The 18,507-nt window shown below is 39.1% G+C and overlaps 1 protein-coding gene across 3 annotated transcripts in view; it reads left to right on the top strand.

The window, feature by feature from the left end:
- The window catches only part of SPECC1 (sperm antigen with calponin homology and coiled-coil domains 1), a 189,548-nt gene that overhangs the window by 140,798 nt on the left and 30,243 nt on the right, over positions 1 to 18,507 (top strand). The window lies entirely within an intron of this gene.

Here is an 18,507-nt window from a genome sequence, read left to right as displayed (position 1 = left end):
AAAAGTCAGTCTGCAGTCTATCCAACAGACATTATACATAAATGTGGACCTACATCTCCTATGAGAAAGGATACGTTTTTTTTGGGTTTTTTGTTTTTTTTGCTCAGAGAAGATAAAAGCTCCCTAAGCACTGCTAACAGTCTACTTCAGCCTAGAGAGACAGCTTTTACTGAATCATCTTCCCAAAGCAGGTGCCTTTTTAAAATTCACATAAAGGTCCCGCGTAACTGAGCCTTCAGAGTTTCTCTATTTCTTTTAGAGTTGTTGGCATTTAGTTTAGGAGTTTAAGTTTACCAGAACAGTGTTTGTTTTTTGTGAAAATTAGACAAGAAAAGTAATACCCGATATAAGTTTAAGCTTTTTCATTATCAAATATCATATATAAAGATAGAAGTACATCTACTAGTTTCATGAATTATGAAGTGAAAATCCATGCAATCACTACTCATGTCCAGAAATAGAGCACTGCCAGTTCCCCCAAACCCTTTTTTCTTTTTAAATCGCTATTTATTTTTAATTAAATTTATTGGAGTGACATTAGTTAATAAAGTGATATAGCTTTCAAGTGTACAATTTAATAATACATCATCTGTATATTACTTGTGTGTGCATCACTCAAAGTCAAATCTCCCTCTGTCAACGTATGTTTGACCCTCCCCCCTTTCCTTCCGGTGACCACTAAACTGTTTCCCCTGTGGGTTTTCGTTTGTTTGTCTTATCCGTTTGTTGCTGTGACTTTTTAATCTTAACCCCTCACTACTCCCAACAATAGCTGTTATTCTCAATTTTCCTCATAGTTTTCTACAAAAGTAGTATATTAGTAGTAATTGTATAGTTTTCTACAAATATGCTGTTAGTTTTGCCTGCCTTCGAACTTTATAAAATGCAGTGAAAAACTAATATTCGTATCTGGCTTTTTTCACACAATGCTAAGGTTTATCCATATAGCTTGTTGCATAGCCAGATAGCTTTTGCATATAGCTTTAGTTTTATCCATGTCCATGTTGCACATAGCTATAGTTGGTTTTCTTCACCATTTAATAACCTATTATATGATGATACTATTATTTATTTATCCATTTTACCGTTGATGGACAAGTGGGTTATTTCCATGCTAGGGCTATTATAAATAGTGTTGATATGTTCTTATATATGTCTTTTAGAACATAAATGTGCCCATTCCTTCTGGATCTATAACTGATGGAATTACTGGGCTGTAGGGTATGCATATATTCAAGTAGATAGTGCCAAACAGATTTCTGAAGCAGTTGTACAGTTTACCTCCCAATAGCACTATATGGGAAATTTGTTTTTCTACATTCTCACAAATATGTAGTGTTGTCAGTTTTTTACTCCTGGTCCTTGGATGAGCGTATAGTGGTCTCTCATTGTGATTATGATTTGCATCTCTCTGTTGGCTAATGAGCTTGAGCTTGGGCATTCCCTTTGGAGATGTGCCTGCTCAGGTCTTTTGTCCATTTTAAAAATCAAATTGCCTTTCTTTTCCTTACTGCTTTCAGGAGTTTGTTATATATTCTGGATACAAGTCCTTTGTCAAATAGATGTATTATTACAAATATCATCCCCTAGGGTAGCTTAAATTTCTGCTTTTTTGTTGAACAGAATTCTTAATTAAGTCTAATTTTTTCGATCTTTTCTCTAATGGTTAGTGATTTTTGTGTCACGTTTAAGAAAGTTTTTCTATTCTCTAAGGTCATGAAAATATTTTTCTATGTTTTCTTCTAGAAGTTGGATTCTTTTACCTTTCCCATTAAGTAGACACCTTCTTTAAAATTGCCAACTGCTACTCCACTCTTCTCATTCAGGCTCAGCTTTCCCATCCCTTTACCCCATTTTGCTAAAAATTCTGATGATGCTGGCACCACAGCACTTTTTTTCCAACCTCTGTGCTTTAGGAGACTAGAGGGGGGGGGGGAGAGAAGGAGGAATGGAAGGAGAAAGAGAAGAAAAGAAAGGGAAAGAGGTAGAGGGGGAGGGAGGGGAGGAAAGGAGAGGAAAAAAAAGAAAAGAAAGAAAGATGACACAGGCCTCAGCCAAGACCCAGCCTGGAGGGTCAAAAAGCTGCAGAGCTGGGATTCTCTTTGTAGCAGCAGCAAAATCAGACTCTCTCTACTCAAGAAGAAACATGTCTTGTATCTTCGATATTACCTTCTTTTCATTTTCTGTTAAAAAAAGGAAAGAAAGAAAATGAGTCGTTAATGACCAATAATAGAGGCTCCCAACCTACAAACTTGCTTCTCACTCATTGTTGTTTCTTTTAGCTATTCCATCCACTCTGTGCTTCAGTCCCATTCTAAGGCTTGAAACCATCCCATAAAGGAAGGCCATCTCAGTAGCAACATCCCTCAGCATGCCCCCCATGCTGTTGCGGAAATGGAAAGAATAAGAAGTTAGGGAGAGGAAGCTGAGTACAGGAGGTCTTAGTGTAAAGGAAGTAGGAATGGTAGCAGAATTGAAGATGAAAAGGAGCAGTCTTCTAGGAATGAAGTGACCACTGATGGTGACTGCACTGTCATTTCCCCACCTTACAGAAATGGATTGAGAGAAGTGCTAGAATGGATATGAAAAGGCATTTAAAATTTCCAAAAGAAATTAACCCTTTAACATATAATGTTGTTATAATTATATTACAAGGAGGAATTATACAATAAGATATTTCTAGTCTAACAGCGAGAATATTTCCAGTGATATTTTTTGGTTTTTGAACATCTTAAACTAGTTCTCAAAGTGTTTTACATTTGTTGAAACCCAAAACTCATTTTGCCTGAAGAATACTTTTCATTCATTGTTAAATCTCTGTAAATTTAGAGAGAAATATAAATCGTATGTATGTAATTTATTTACTCTTCATAAAATATTCTCTGTCTAGACCTTTTTGTCTAAGATGCCCCATAAGTCTTGTTCTCTCAGACTTAAGAAGCCAAAAAGAAAATTGTAGAAAGTTCAGATGGTTCACAGTCTTTTTGAAAACCAGTAGCCACATGCAGTTCTACTTAAAATAACTTTGTTTTTACTCTACCAATATAAAGCGTGATAGATTATGTTAAAACTCCACATATTAATTTAATGAATTTTTATTGAGGAGCCTATTCAGTGCCAGATAATATTTCAGGTGCTAGGAAATTAGCAGTAAATGAAATGGGCAAAATCTCTGCTCTCATGGAATTTACATTCTCATGGGGAGTGTCAATTAAAATAAAAAAGTAAAATATTGTACAATATTAGAAGGTGGTATACACAATAGAGAAAAATAAAGCAGAGAAGGAGGATTGGGTATGTTGGGTAGAGATACAATTTTAATACAAAGGTTGAGGAGGTGACATTTGAGCAATGAATGGTTCACCTCGCCTGAAGGAGGTGAGGACATTTGTGTTTTCATCAAGGTTTATCTCACACCAAGCGTTAGGCTTGGAAGGTCAGAATGAGGAGGTCATCACTTTAGCAACTATATCAGTTGGAATTTAAGTAACTCAAGGTGGCCACTCCAGTTTAGCAGCACTCAGGTAGAATAGCCAGCCAGACCCACATACTGAGCCCGGGTTCGGCTTTCTGGTGTCTTGTGGTAGCTCCAGGATTGAGGCCGAGTGAAAGAACATGAGCGTACACTCACTGTGGAGTGAGGCTGCACTGAGATGAAATGGTGCTCATCGAAGAGGAGACCCTTCCAGACATTCTGCTCAATTTAGATTTCCTTGGATCTTTTTTTGAAAAAGACAGATTTCCGGGAAAGCCCTGCAAATTTAACACTCAGTCCTGAGCTTGGTGCTTCTTATGCCTGTTAGCTACATCCCAAACCGGGGTAGACCTGTCCCATGGAGCCCCTGCATCTCCCTTTCTTGTCTGCGTTTAGTTCCAATTTAGAGTTAGGACAGAAATTTCCACCTCTAAGGCAAATACCAGTTAGGGTTCTGAAGGGGCAGAAAACCAAGATGATGGCTATGATGGGCAGAATCCTAAGAGACCCCAGGTGACCCTCACCCTTGTAAAACCTCCTCTATGCATATGGCAAAGGGAAGTTACCTGGGCAGACCAAACACAATAACCCATTAAAAGCCGAGTGTTTTCTCTGCAGCATAAAAAGAACTCAGTGCACTGTTGGTGGGAGCACATGAGAAGGAGCTGACAGAGGTTCTTGGCTGATAGGAAACCTCAACCTTCTAGCCCTAAAGCCTTAGTACTTGGGTCCTACCAACACCCAGGAGATGCCACGGGACAGCACTCTGCAGGTTTGAAGCCGACAATGACAAGTGTGGTGCTGCAGGTCCTCCTTGTCATTTCTCTCCCTGTCCTGATGCCCTTGGGCCTCAGCTAGGCTAAGGATGGTCAGTTTGCCTGGCCCACTGCCTTCCCTTAGCTGAGGGACATTGACTTGTAACACACTGACAAATGGGTGGAATTAGCTTTAAATCTCTGCAAAGTCCTGGTACCTTCCAAGAAACATGACTAGATAGGGCTACCTCACACCTCTGGCACTTGGCTGCGTTCCTAGGGCCTACTGTCCCTGGACTATGTGGCCTCACTGGTGATTTATTTGGTCAAGGGCATAGGTAAGGATTGAATATATCTCACCTGCCTCTCCAAAGCTAGAATCCATAACTTTTAGCAAGTTTTACCAGGCTGTGTTTTAAAGTTTTATAGGCCACAGATTTAAAGTGCCAAAATTAGAACATTAGAGCAGTATCGTAGTAGAAAGAAAGAAATATGTAAAATGATACCTAAGTTGGCTATAAGAAACATAATTTGAAAATAGTTTGGATGGAAATGGCCAAGGATTTTTTTATTGCTTTCATCTTAAGTCACTATCTTAGTTTTCTTTTGCTGTGTAACAAATTACCACATATTCAGTGACTTAAAACAATACCTACTGATGAGCTCACAATTCTTACAGGTCAGAGAGTCCAGCCCGGTATGACTGGGTTCTCAGGGTACTGTAGGCTGAAATGAAGGTGTCAGCTGAACAACATTCTCACCTGGAGGCTCTGGGGAAGAATTCATTTCCAAGCTTCGAAGTTTACTCAGGGTGTTGGCAGAACTCACCCTTTTAAATTTCCCCTATGACCTTGACCAAATCACCAATGAGGCCACGTAGTCCAGGGACAGCAGGCCCTAGGAACGCAGCCAAATGCCACCTGCAGAGGTGTGGAGTAGCCACACCTAGTCATGCTTCTTGGAAGGTACCAGGACTTTGCAGAGATTTAGAGCTAATTCCGCCCATTTGTCAGTGTGTTACAAGCCAATGTTCCTCAGCTAAGGGAAGGCAGTGGGCCAGGCAAACTGACCATCCTTAGCCTAGCTGAGGCCCAAGGGCATCAGAACAGGGAGAGAAACAAGGACTCTGCTGTTGTCTTCAAACCTGCAGAGCGCCATCCCGTGGCATCTCCTGGGTGTTGGTAGGACCAAAGCACTAAAGTTTTAGTGCTAGAAAGTCTCAGTTGGTCCACAGACACCATGGAGAAAGAGGTTCCATAGTTGGGTTTGGATTTACATTGTCCCCACCCCTCCCCCATCTTATCCATGGGGGATATGTTCAGAGACCCCCAGCGGACGTCTGAAACTGCAGTTTTTCCTATACATACATACCTATGGTAAAGTTGTTTATAAATTAGGCACAGAAGATTAATAGCAATGACTAATAATAAAGTAGAACAATTATAATATACTCTAATAAAAGTTATATGAATGTGGTCTCTCAAAATATCTTATTACACTGTACTCAACCTTCTTGTGATGATGAAAGATAATATGCCTTATTAAGTCAAGAACTTTTACCTTTTCACTCAAAGGAAACATTTTATGGCTTCTCTTTGGTATTTCCAAATGGCAGCATCACTGCTCTTGCACTTTGGGTCCATTATTAAGTAAAATAAGGGTTACTCGAACTAAGCACTGCCGATACTGAGGCAGTAGATCTGACAAGCGAGATGGCTACTGAGTGACTAACGGACTGGTCGTGTATACAGTGTGGCTGCACTGGACAAAGGGGTGACTCACATCCCAGGCAGGATGGAGCGGGGGCCTGAGATATCATCATGCTACTCAGAACGGCACACAGTTTAAAACTTATGGATTGTTTATTTTTAGAATTTTCTATTTAATATTTTTGAACCATAATTGACCATGGGTAACTGAAACCATGGAAAGCAAAACCGCAGATAAGGCAGAGCTGCTGTATAGAGGCACTGCTTATTTCAGATGTTCTACAAGGCTAGACTTAACGGTTCTGAAGCTTTCTGACAAACAAAAAGCCCTACACCACATACATACATGTATATAAATATATATAGAGAGAGAGAGAGCGCACACGAGCAAGCGAGCAGTGGATTATTTATCTCAAGGCTCTTGAGTTCATTTACTGCTTAAGTGTACATTTATTTCCTTATAGCATTCTACATATTAGTAAATAAATGCTATTTCCTGCAAAAAAAAAAACCTGTTTTACAAGCTTTGTTGCCATGGTATACTTCATAGTTAAAGTCTTTGTTACAGAAAGATTAAAAAAAAATTGTAGTGAATAATTGAATAGCCCAGGGAGCTCTTTGCTCCTTCTCAGGAAACTTTAAACAGAATAACTTGTGATTTATGATGAGTAACAGAAGCTCCATGGGTTTAAACTCAAATAAGACCTCTGCCCTTCCTGACTAGTGTTTTTCTTCACAGAGTTTCTATAGTCACTTGTATAAAAATATCCTCTGACTATCTCTTTCTTATCTTTCCCTTACTAAGATAATTTAGTGAAGATAATTTAGTAAGAAAATGTAATTATCAACAAGACTCTTTCTTTCCAAATCAGTCCATCGCATAGCATTGTGGTTCACATTTTATCTCTTAATTTTAACCAACGCTGAATCAGAGTTTGAAGAGTTTATCATTTTATTTTCCAAGCACTGAGGCCAGAGGACTAGTGGGAACCTGGTGGAGGCTGTAGAGACAGTGGTAGTTAAGAACTGGAAGTTACTATTGCCTTAGGAGTAGCGCTGCATCAGGCCGAGGCCAGCGGCGTCAGGAGGGGGCTCCCAACAGTTTTGATCCAGGTTTTGGAAGGACCAAACTAGTTTTAGTTCAAGACTGGGGTACAGTCACCAAACAAATTTTATTCATGCGTACATACATACACTTAACAAATATCAACTGAACAGCTGCTGGATACTATGCTCAGCAACCAGGTCTAGACCTCCAGGAAACAGGCGGGTTAAGGGTAGTGGAATAGACAACAAAAAAGAAAAGAGAAATGCAGGGCAATAGGACCAAGGGCCTTGTGGAGAACTAAGCAGGACAGTGCATTGGTGCCTGGGGGCACTCTAGATGGGGAAAGCCTGTCTGCAGTGATGTGTACACTTGGACCAGAATGACAGGAAGAGCCAGGCCAGTGGAAATAGGGTGGAAGGAGCACCAGGCAGCAGGAACAATTGAGACAGAAAGGAGCTTGATATATTGGAGGGACAGAATGCAGGCCTGTGTGGCTGGGGACAGTTGTAGGCAAGGTACACAGTGCATTGGGGAAAAGATTAGAGAGTCGAACATTTGGAAAATGGATTTATTTCAAGTGAAAATGAGACTCAAGCCTTCTGGGTGGGAGTTCAAGCACAAAAAGAGTGATGGTAACTTGGCTTTTGCTGTGTCCCAGTTGGAGAGTATTTACACCTGCAGTTGTGCACACCTGCACGCCTGCATTCCATTGTGTTCCTCGTTTGTCTCCAAGGGACTTAAAATGATAATTCTGCCTTCCAGAGTTCTGAGTATGTTCTTTGTATCACAGGCTCTGACAGCTGTCTGTGGCTGTCGATCCTTGAGCTCATTGTAGTGAATTCCATGTAAATTAAAGCGTTCTTTTAATCACCAACAGATAATTATAAATAGCCAAAAATATTAAAATTGTTTTTCAGACTAAGCATTAAAATTGTTCAGTCTCACTTATAAAGAAATACAAATGAAAAAATGAGATGCCATTTCTTTACTTACCGTATTGTAAGATTTTTTTTCACATGATGAAATAGTCGGAATGAGAATCTGCTCCACCATTGGTGGGAGTGTACATGAATACTGCCTTTTGGGAGGGAAGTTTAGCAATGTATGTCAGGAATCTCAAAAATGAGTGTGCCCTTTAACACAGGAATTATTTCAAGAAAATAATCATGAATGCCTATGAAAATATAATTTCAAGCAAGTTTATTGTAGTTTTATTTAAAATTATTTTAAAAGAACTGGAAATGATAGAAATTTCTAACAATAGGGGAATCAAGCTTAAAACTCACGCTTTGTGCAAAAAAAAAGTGTGCATACTATGTTAAGTCAAAAGTTAGTTTTTAAAACAGTCTGTGTAGTATGATCCAGTTCTGTAAAAGAAATTTATACAAATGCTGTATAAATGCTAACAGTGGTTATCTCTGGATGAGTGCTTTAAATTTATTCATGCTTTCCTGTGTATTTTTCATTGTCTACAGTGAACATATAAATCTTTAACAGAAAAAAATTTTAATAGCATCTTTTTAAAGGAAAGAAGCCACATGCAAAAGGCCACATATTATATGATTCCCTTTATGTGAAATGTTCAGAGTGGGCAAATTCATAGAGTCAAAAAGTAGATTAGTGGTTGCCCGGGGTAGGGGAGGGAGTTTAAGGCATGACTGTGTACAGGGTCTCTTTTGGGAATGATAAAATGTTCTGGAATTAGGTAGTGGTATTGGTTGTATAACTTTGTGAATGTACTAAAAGCTACTGAGTTGTACATTTTTAAAGGGTAAACTTTATGGTATGTGAAATATATCTCATCAAAGCTGTTTCTTTTTTAAAGGTAGTTAGAAGAACTTACATAGGTGGATCAGGGAAATGAATAAGGGGTAGATAGGGTGGAAACTGCTATTTGAGTATAAGTCATATCAAACTATAACTTTAACCTACCCATGTATTACTTTGTATAATAAAAAATAATCAAAATAAAATAAAGTAAAAGAGAAAGATGCAAGGTATTGTACTCTAACTTTTATTCGGGAGGTGGAATTCACAGATAACCACTTTATTATTATGATATAGAGCCCAAATATATTCTTTGTATCAAATATTACATTATAACATATAATTGGGGGCAAAAGTCTGAGGGAAAAGGCCATAAAGATGTATTACAGCCAATAATTAAACCACATCCTTTCTGAGCAAAATTGTAAAGTGGAAGAACAGAGAACCTAAGGAGTTAAAATATAGAGTTGTTACCATTGAGGCAATCTAAAATCTGGCGTTGTCCCAGTGACACTGAGCGGTCCTCAGTTCTTTTCACCAATACAGAAAAGAACTACAGATCAGCAAGATTTGGAAAAAGTAAGATTATGTTTCAAGAGAGAAATGGGCTACACCAAAGGCGGCTGCAGAGCCGTAGAATTCCAGAAGTAAACCTTATATTGTGGCCGTGATGGGTGGGGCTAGATGATTGGCATGAGAGGTCATTTTGATAGATATTCCGCTGTTATATAACCCTTTGCCTACTGCTCATGCAGTTACCCAGAATTCACTCTGTTATAATTAGCTTCACGAACTTCCAGGCATATGCATGATATTATAATGATGGCATAATGATGGCATAATGATGCTAAGGTTACGGAAAGGTTAGGGTAGTACTAACTGCTTGGGCACTTGCGGCAGGACCAAACCAGCAGCTATTTTATGGCTTTTCACTCCTTTGTGTCTCAATGTAGGGGTGATTTATAACCGTAAAATGGGTGTTCAGGGGAGGTTCTAAGGGAGGTCTTTGGATGGGGCCTTCATTCCCCAGTCACTCATGTCCACCTAAGTATATAACAGAATGGACCTTGGAAGCCTGCCCAGTTAGGCTCCATTCACATGTCTGCTATGGCACTTCAAACTCATGTGATAATTAAGTCAATTTTTTAAAACTACATCTTTTCAATTAAAATATAAACATAAAAGGCTGATAAAACATTTTCCAGAAAATAGGAAATTTTCCGAGTGGTGTGCCTAAAATGTTCTTATCCTGAATACTAAAACTCAGAATTTTTTCATTTGGTCCTGGCCCCATCTTATTTTTTAAAGACAGTAAAATGAACATTTTATATCAAAGCTTTTGCCATTTGAAATAGTAATAATGTAGATCTGATCCTGTTATACTGGATTTAAATCTCAGAGTAGGGTTTAGCCAACCATGGTTCAGGGAGCAAATCCAGCCCACCACAAGTTTTTATAAATAAAGTTTTGTTGGAACACAGTTACACCCAATGATTTACATATTGCCTATAGCTGCTTTTATACTACAATTGCAGAGTTGAGTAGTTGCTACAGAGACCTTTTGGCTACATTACCTATAAAACCAAAATTATTTACTATCTGTCCCTTTACAGAAGTTGGCTAACCCCTCCCTTAGATTAAGATGTACACAAGTATCTCCTATTATTCAGATTTACTTCTTGCATCTCAGATAGCAAGAAACAAGTGTTCAGATAGCGAGTCACACACTTGAAAATTTTTCTGAATCTGTCCACTTTCCTAATTTGTATTGCAAGAGTTCAGCTAGTAGGAGATAGCCGTGCTCTCACAAAAGCATGAATAAGATATCTTTGAACCATTTTTAACCTATTAGCTAGGAGCTACATATTCTTCTCTTTTAGAGAATAAAACAGTGTTTGTATTATTCAAAACAAATCTTATTTTGCATCTGGAAAGAACACCCACATTGCCAGCAGTTCTGTTGTTCTGACTCTGAGTTCCCACAGACAAGTGCTAACACATACTTGACCAATAGCAAGCAGCCTAGGCGATATCAGGCCATTTGGGGCTCTAGTTGTTGTTTTCTCTTTTGAAAGAGGTCTCCCGAGGACTACATGCACAATTCAAAGAATGTAAAATGCTTCGATTTATTGTCATTAAAGTGTTTCTTTTCCTGACTTCATTATAAAGATAGATTCTCAATAGAAAATGAATGTCATCATTGGCATCTACTCTGTTGAGGCCTTTTGCCACCCAGCGTCTTGGTTTCTGCAGCTATATGTGAAACACAGCGATTTGTGTAGACATTTTAAATGGCACCAGGTATCATCTTGCATTCTGAGGCAAGTAAAATTTATCTGGAAAATGAAGATGAAAGGCTTTATGTTCCAAGTTGTGGCAGGCATGCAGTCACCTCCTGGCCATCCATATTTCTGGTTAGTTTTATCTCATGAGCCAGCATGCTTAGGAGCCCCCTTTCTCACTCTCTGTACGTGCACGTAAGAAACTGAGTAATAAAAAATGATTTTCTGAACAAAAATATTGAATTAAAGGTATAGAAATACCAATGAGATTGTTTACACAACAGGTAGGGTGAGACTTCTCCCACCTTCATCTACTTTACGTGGGGACAAAGAAGCAACCTTGACTGCCCTGCTCACTGCTGACTGGGCCAAGGAAAGGCACCCAATCTGAGCTGGGCCAATCAGCCTCTTCTCAGGGATTTTCTTGGAAAGGTTACTCTGGAATGCAGAACTTGGATGCTGTGGCAGCCACATTTTTGCCACTGTGCAGAAAAGAGTGCTTGTAACAGGCCTGAGATGGCTATCCTGACAAAGGTTGTTTGCAAGATTGGCCCTTGACTGATGTCTGGTAACTTGGATTTCAGGAGAGTTCCCACCATTCCCAGAATCGATAAGAGAAGCTCTTTGTGCCTCGACAGGTGGTACATATACTATGGTTTATGCTGAACATCTGCTTTCCTTCTGGGAGTCTGGAGTTTTGGCACATGCTCGGTACATATCACTAATTCAATCCCAAACCCTTACAAAATATCTCCATACATCATACATGTGAGGGATTCAACCAGTCTCACCTTGAGGAACTCTCTCCTGGAGCTTCTGACCTCCTCCAGCATGGCTTACCCTCTGTGTTGGTGTGCAGCTGTCAAACTCGGATCTCCCTTTACTCATATCTTTGCCTCTCTTTCTTTTTGATCTTCTGTGTTCCATGTCCTGTTCTTTTCTTGTTTTGGTTCTTCCAGTATCTTCTTGAGAAGGAGCTCAAGGAAGGTAAAATATTATGACTTTGTACCTTTATTTTACTCTGACACTTGATGGTTTAGTTGGATATAAAATTTTAGCTCTTAAGATATTTTCCTTCATACTTTTGTAGACATTGCCCCATCGCCTTTTAGTTTCTAGTGTTACAGTGAGAACAAAATATTTCTGGTACTTTGTATGTAATGTTTTTCACCTCCAGAAGCTTATAGGAGCTGCTGGTTGTTTCTAAAAATTCTAAAAATCAGGGTGATGTACCTTGGTATGTATCTTTTTTTCTTTCTATCATGCTGGGCACTCACTGCCTTTTCAGTAAGGTAACTCGCGACTTAATTTTCTTAAATTATTCCTTTGGTAATTTCTTCTTCTCTGTTTTCTTTCTCTGGAACTCCTCCTAGCTTGGTCCTCTAATTATATCTCTTTTCAGCTTTTCCTATCTCTTTGTTTTGCAGTTTTATTTTCTGAGACACTTCCTTGGCTTAATCTTCTAAATTCTATTAAATGTTTTATTTCTGCTATCATATTTTTTATGTCATTTAAATTTTTTTAAATCTTTAGTTGTGATAAAATACCCACAACAAAATTTACCATCTTAACCATTTTCAAGTGTACAGTTCACTAGTTTTAAGTATATTTGCATTGTTGTGCAACGACCTCTAGAATTTTTCCATCTTGTAAAACTGACACTCTACCCAATAAGCAACAACTGCCCCTGTCAACCACCATTCTACTTCCTGTTTCTATGAATTCGACTAGAGTCCTCATATAAGTAGAATCATAAAATGTCCTTTTGTAATTGGCTTTTTTCATCAGCATACTGTCCTTGCAGTTTATCCATGTCATAGCACATGTAAGAATTTCCTCCCTTTCTGAGGCTGAATAATATAATATTCTATTGCATATATCTGCTTTCCTATTTTTAAGTTCTAGTTCTTTTTTGGACCCTGAATTTTTTATAGCATTGTTCTTTTTTCACAGATGTAATATCATCATTTAATCTTGCTGAGGATAATAGATTTTTTTATCTCCAAATCTTCTCCCTGCCTAGATTCTTTCCTACAAGTTCTTCTGTTCCCTTGGTATCTATATGCTAGAGGCTTTATTCAGTGGTCCTTGAATGTCTGCTGACATGTAAATGTGGAGCTCTACGAAACTGACTGGCAGCTCCTAGCATGTGTGTGAGGTTTGTGACTCTGGTCTTCACTGTAGAGTATGGTGCCTGTGTCATGTCCTTGACAGAGTCTTGAGGTCAGTGTCTTCAGGTCTTTCCTCTTGGGCTGGTCAGATTCTCCAGAGAAGGACCTTCCAGTCTTCTGCTGTAGGCATCAGCCTGACAGCCAGGGTTTGTGGGAGCAAATCAGAGAAAGGGACTGGGGATGGGAGGGTCTGTCAACTACCATGGCACCCAGTAACTTCCTCTGATTCCTCTGTTTTAAGGAAATTGTTCATACCTTACCTTGAAATGTGATTTTTGTATTGTTTTCTGACAAATGCTCTAGTAACTAAAAGAAGCTTGATTCTGTTTTGAGTTTACTGAGAATTTGTTTTTAAATCCAGAAATAGATAAGAATTGTGCTTAATACCCTCCTCTCCAGAGACGCCATTCTACTCTCCAGGCTTCAGGTGGGAGAGAAGAGAGGGCATCTGCAGCTCTAACTGCTTTATAAACAGATTTCTAACCCAGTCTTCCTATTTTAAGCTTCGTAGTCACCTCCTGACATACCTCCTGCCACCAGTTTCCTGATCTTTTAGGAGATTTTGCAATGAAATCAGATTGAGTCTCTGCTCTTTTCTACTGCTGGCTTGAGATTTAGTTTTCATAGATATGCTTTGTTAGTTATTTCTGGTCCATCTACTTTTCAGCTGCCAGAATGTTTTCCCCCTTTTCCCCATCAATTAATGCCTTTGGGAAAAATGAAATCTCTGTGCGGTTTTGGGGGGGCTTCAAGAGGAAATGAAAATAAGTGCATCTGTTCAATCTGCCATCTTTACCTAGAAGTCCCAGAGCTTGTTACACCTTAAAAATATCAATATTCATCTGTTATGAGGTTCCAGATATTCTTTTTTGAATATTTAAATTTTTTCTTCTTGTGAATTTTGTGCTAGATAGTATTGTTTCTTACTAGATAATATTGTAACCTTTTTTCCTGAATGGATGGCTATTTGTTTTGGCATCATTTATCTAACAGTGTTTGTTTAACCACTTGATAGATCCAGACGTAAATGGGAATTTATTAGATATCTGGACTTTCTAGTCTCTTCCACAGATCTGTTAGTCTGGTCCTCTACCATAGACCGCCACCAGTAAGTAGGTGCTTACCAATGTGCTGTACCATAAGAGAAACCCCATAAATATTAGCTGCTATCCTTATCAATATTTCTGTTATAATTTCTGCATCTCAACATTTTTCATCATTTAATTATATTTGTTAATTTTCTAGAGTTTTCGAGCTAGACTATAGCAAATAATAACTTCTTTCCTTTTTTCCAATATTTGTACCTCTTGTACCTTTTTTTTAAATTGTATTCATGGAAGTCCAGAAAATGTCGAATGCTACCAATGGTAGATATTCCTGTCTTGTTTTTTATTTATAGTAATATCTAACCTTTAAATGTGATTTTTTATATTGCTTCCTGATACTCTGTCAATTAAAGAAAGCTTCTGTTTTGAGTTTACTGAGAATTTTTTTAAATCCAGAAATAGGTAAGAATTGTATCAAATTCCTTTTTGGCATTTGATGAGCAATTCATAAGGTGTTTTCTCTTTTAGTCCATTTATGTAATTAATATATATGTATTACATTATATGTTAAATTCCTAGCAGGGAAAACATTCTTATGTTGCTGGGAGCAAAAATTCCAATTTGGTCATGTTATATGCTATATAGCAGGGTATTTATTCCTGGGGTGGGAGGCGGGGGGAATCTCTGCTTGTAGTTATTTTTTAATACAAAGTATATTATTTTGTTCAGCTTTATACGTAATTCTTAAAGTTCCTCTAGTAGAGAAATGTAGCCCATTCACATTTCTTGTAGTTTATTAGTATGTATTTAGTCTTATTCCAGATATTTTATGTTTTTAGTGTACTTTTCTAATTGGTTTTCTTTTTCTTGATTTCCAGTCACCTGACAGCATGCCCGGTAAGGCATGTGGGTTGAAAAGGTGGGAAAAGCTCAAGCATTCTTGCCTGAGAATCTGAGTCTCATAATGGGGTAATTAATCATCATGTGATGTTTAACACTAAAGTCAGTGCTTATCAAATTTGAGTAAAACAGCCCTTTTCCATCAAAATCAAAAATTTTAAATGTAGAGATTAAAAAAAAAAAAAAGCCAGTTGAATGAATGAGAAATGGTTCAGCAAGCCCCACTTGGGTCAGAAGTCAGAGATGGGGTCAGAGCGAAGGCCTGGCTGCCCTTGGCAAGTATGCTTTCTGGGGCCAGTCACAGGGAGGGCTCCATGCATGGGCTGAGCAGACAGGTCACTTACCAGGGGAGCAGTCCAAAGCCAGCATTGTGCCTGGGAGGAGGAGGGCCTCCAAAGACCCGGGGAAAAATCTGGAGTGTCGTGAGCTGGAGAAGATGGGATCAGACAGCAACCTGGAAGGGTTAGGATGGTGAGAAAGCTGAGGCAGGAGAGAAGGAACAGATGTGAGCAGGCCAGGAGTCAGTGCTACACAAATTGCGGTGTCACATTCCCGTCATACATGGTGCTGAGCAGGGCTGTGATGCTACTACAAGACTACAAGAGTGGACAGAGAGCCTCGTAGCACTGGGGTTCCATGGACAAAACAACAGAACACTGCCAGGCAGAACTACTAAACAGCGATTTAAAGGAATGCTTTGACCCTTTACATTCATATTGGGCAAGAGTACTTAGCAGTTTGCTATATAGGGCAGGATATTCTTGAAAGTACTATTAATTACACAGGGAGAATTTATTGTTGTCAAATGAAATTCACTTAACTATTTTACTGGTTTGTGGTAAGATGGAATGTGATATGTCCCATTTGCTCTGTTGTTCTTGTGGTCCTTGATCTCTGTCTCTTTTTTTTAACAGTAAGGCATATATATATTTACATTGCATGTTCACCTCCCATAGTTGGATTTCTTTCTGTCGCCACATATTTGACCCCTTTTATCCTATCTTCCTCCCACCTCCCTCCTCCCCCACTGCCTTCTGGTAACCACTAGTCTATTGTCCATGTCCATGAGTCTCTGTTTGTTTGTAGCTTTTAGGTTTATATCGCACATATAAGTGATATCATGTGGTTTTCAACTTTTTCTGTCCGACTTATCTCTCTTAGCATGATTATCTCGAGCTTTTTTTTTATTGTGGTAAAATATACATGATATGAAATTTACCATTTTAACTGTTTTTAGTATACAGTTCAGTGGCATTAAGTACATTCACATTGTTATGCTGCTATCACCACCATCCACCTCCAGAACTTTTTATCTTCCCCAAATGAAACTCTGTACCCATTCAACACTAACTCCCTATTCCCTTCCCCCAACCTGTGGCAACCTCCGTTCTACTCTGTCTCTGTGAATTTACCAGTCCCAGGTACCTTATATAAGTAGAATCATACAGTAGTATATCCTTCTGAGACAGGATAATTTCACTTAGCATAATATCTTCAAGGTATATCTGTGCTGTAGCATGTGTCGTCCATTTTGCTTTTGTATCCATCTATCTTGTGACCAGTTGCTCCCACCAAGGCTTTAAAACCCTTAATGGCTCTGTAGACTGAATTAGACTCATATTTGTAGGCTATGTGGGAGTATCATCCTTTCTAATGTAGATATTTAACTGCTTTGTTTTTCCTCCCCTTTCTCAGAGGTATGGAATATAGACCACCTCCCACCCCCAATCACTACCACCTACTAGAAAGACTAGGAGAGTAAATCCTCCATGTCCTTAGGAAAAGGAAAGTGTGTTTTGGTAACCAAGGATTTGGGCTCCAGAGTTCTATAAAAGCCATAAAGGTCTGTGTTGAAGAACTAGAGATAAGAGGGCAACAGATAGGGAAACAGTTGGAGTAGAGGCTGGACATGGGTTGGAAGAGGAGGGACCTGCATGCCCTGAAGGACTGGCTGCTGCTCAGAAGCCTAGCTGCTAGGCACATCTGGGAAGATCAGAAACCCAAGCATGGGGCTAAGCTTGGCAGCCCCGAAGGCTGACACATTTCCTGCCTGCTGTAACCTGCCAAATTCCTACAAAATGCAGAAGAAAGTCAGGGGGCAAAATCAGGCAGGCTTTTAGAGAGAGCACTAGACTCCACTAAAAGGCTTGACATGAGTTAGCAGAGTCTTCTGAGTCTAAAGCAGGGCCCCCCATCCCTCAGGCCGCAGACCAGTACTGGTAGGAACAGGGCCTATTAGGAACAGGGCCACACAGCAGGAGGTGAGTGGCAGGCGAGGAAGTGAAGCTTTATGTATATTTGCAGCCACTCCCCAGCGCTAGCATCACCGTCTCAGCTCCACCTCAGATCATTAGGCATTAGATTCTCATAGGAGCACTGGTCTCTGATGCCAAAAAAGTTGGGAACCACTGCTCTAAAGGATCGTTTAAAGGAATCATTTGCATCCAGACATTGCCAATGCACACATTTTTCTTATGTATGTAAATGTGAGATGTCCTGCCAGCTTCAGAAAGAACAAGATTTTTAAAATAAAACTTTCAAAAAACAAAACGTTTCTCCTCCTGTGGGCTGAGGTTGATTTAAAATGCCTTTGTCCTCTCTCCGCCCTATGAATCACTGGTCCGGGGTCATGGCCTTTGTAGATCAAATATGCTAGCAACTGGTACTGCAGCATGACACTATCTATCACCAAAAGCCATCGTTTAGAAAGACAAGGCCTTGATGTTTGCCACCGTTCCCTCTCTGTCCCCCAGGACAGCATGTAAGTCTGTTTAGACAATTACAGTCCCAAGTGGATATGCGAATATTTTTTCCATTCTCTTATTCATGAAATGTTCACCTGGGGAAAAGAAGTAGTCTAGCCACAAGAAAGCTTGTAATTTCAGAGGCCGAATTCAGTCTTTCTGTAGGGGAGGTCGGGGATGGGAGGTGAAGATTGAGTTGAAGACTATCTAGTATAAATGAAACTTAGTCTTGGAACTAAATTCTTTAGAACAAATTGTTTAGTTATTACGTATTGTTTTCTTAGTAAGCACATCCAAAAATATAGAAGTGCTGTTTCCCTTAAAAAAAAGTTTTCTCTTACTAAAAATATTCTATTTGGAGTGCTAGAGCATCATGGTGTAGAAAAAACCATGCTTTTCTCTGAAACTTTGTGTATTCTCTTATGAATGCAAAGGGAAGTAAGTAGTCATTCATGTTGTATAAGGGAGAGTATAAGGTGGAAGAACCTCTTTGAGGGCAGTATAGTAGAATCCAGCATAATTTATCCACATGTGTACAGAGTAATTACAAAAGACTGTAAACAACCTAAGCTGACTATTGTATCCATCCGTGTAAGGGACCAATACATAG

The sequence above is a fragment of the Pteropus medius genome, unplaced genomic scaffold (genome assembly GCF_902729225.1).
Source record: "Pteropus medius unplaced genomic scaffold, Ma_sr-lr_union100, whole genome shotgun sequence".
Lineage (NCBI taxonomy): Eukaryota > Metazoa > Chordata > Mammalia > Chiroptera > Pteropodidae > Pteropus > Pteropus medius.
Note: the sequence above shows the minus strand (reverse complement) of the source record. Positions and strands in the feature narration are given on the sequence as shown.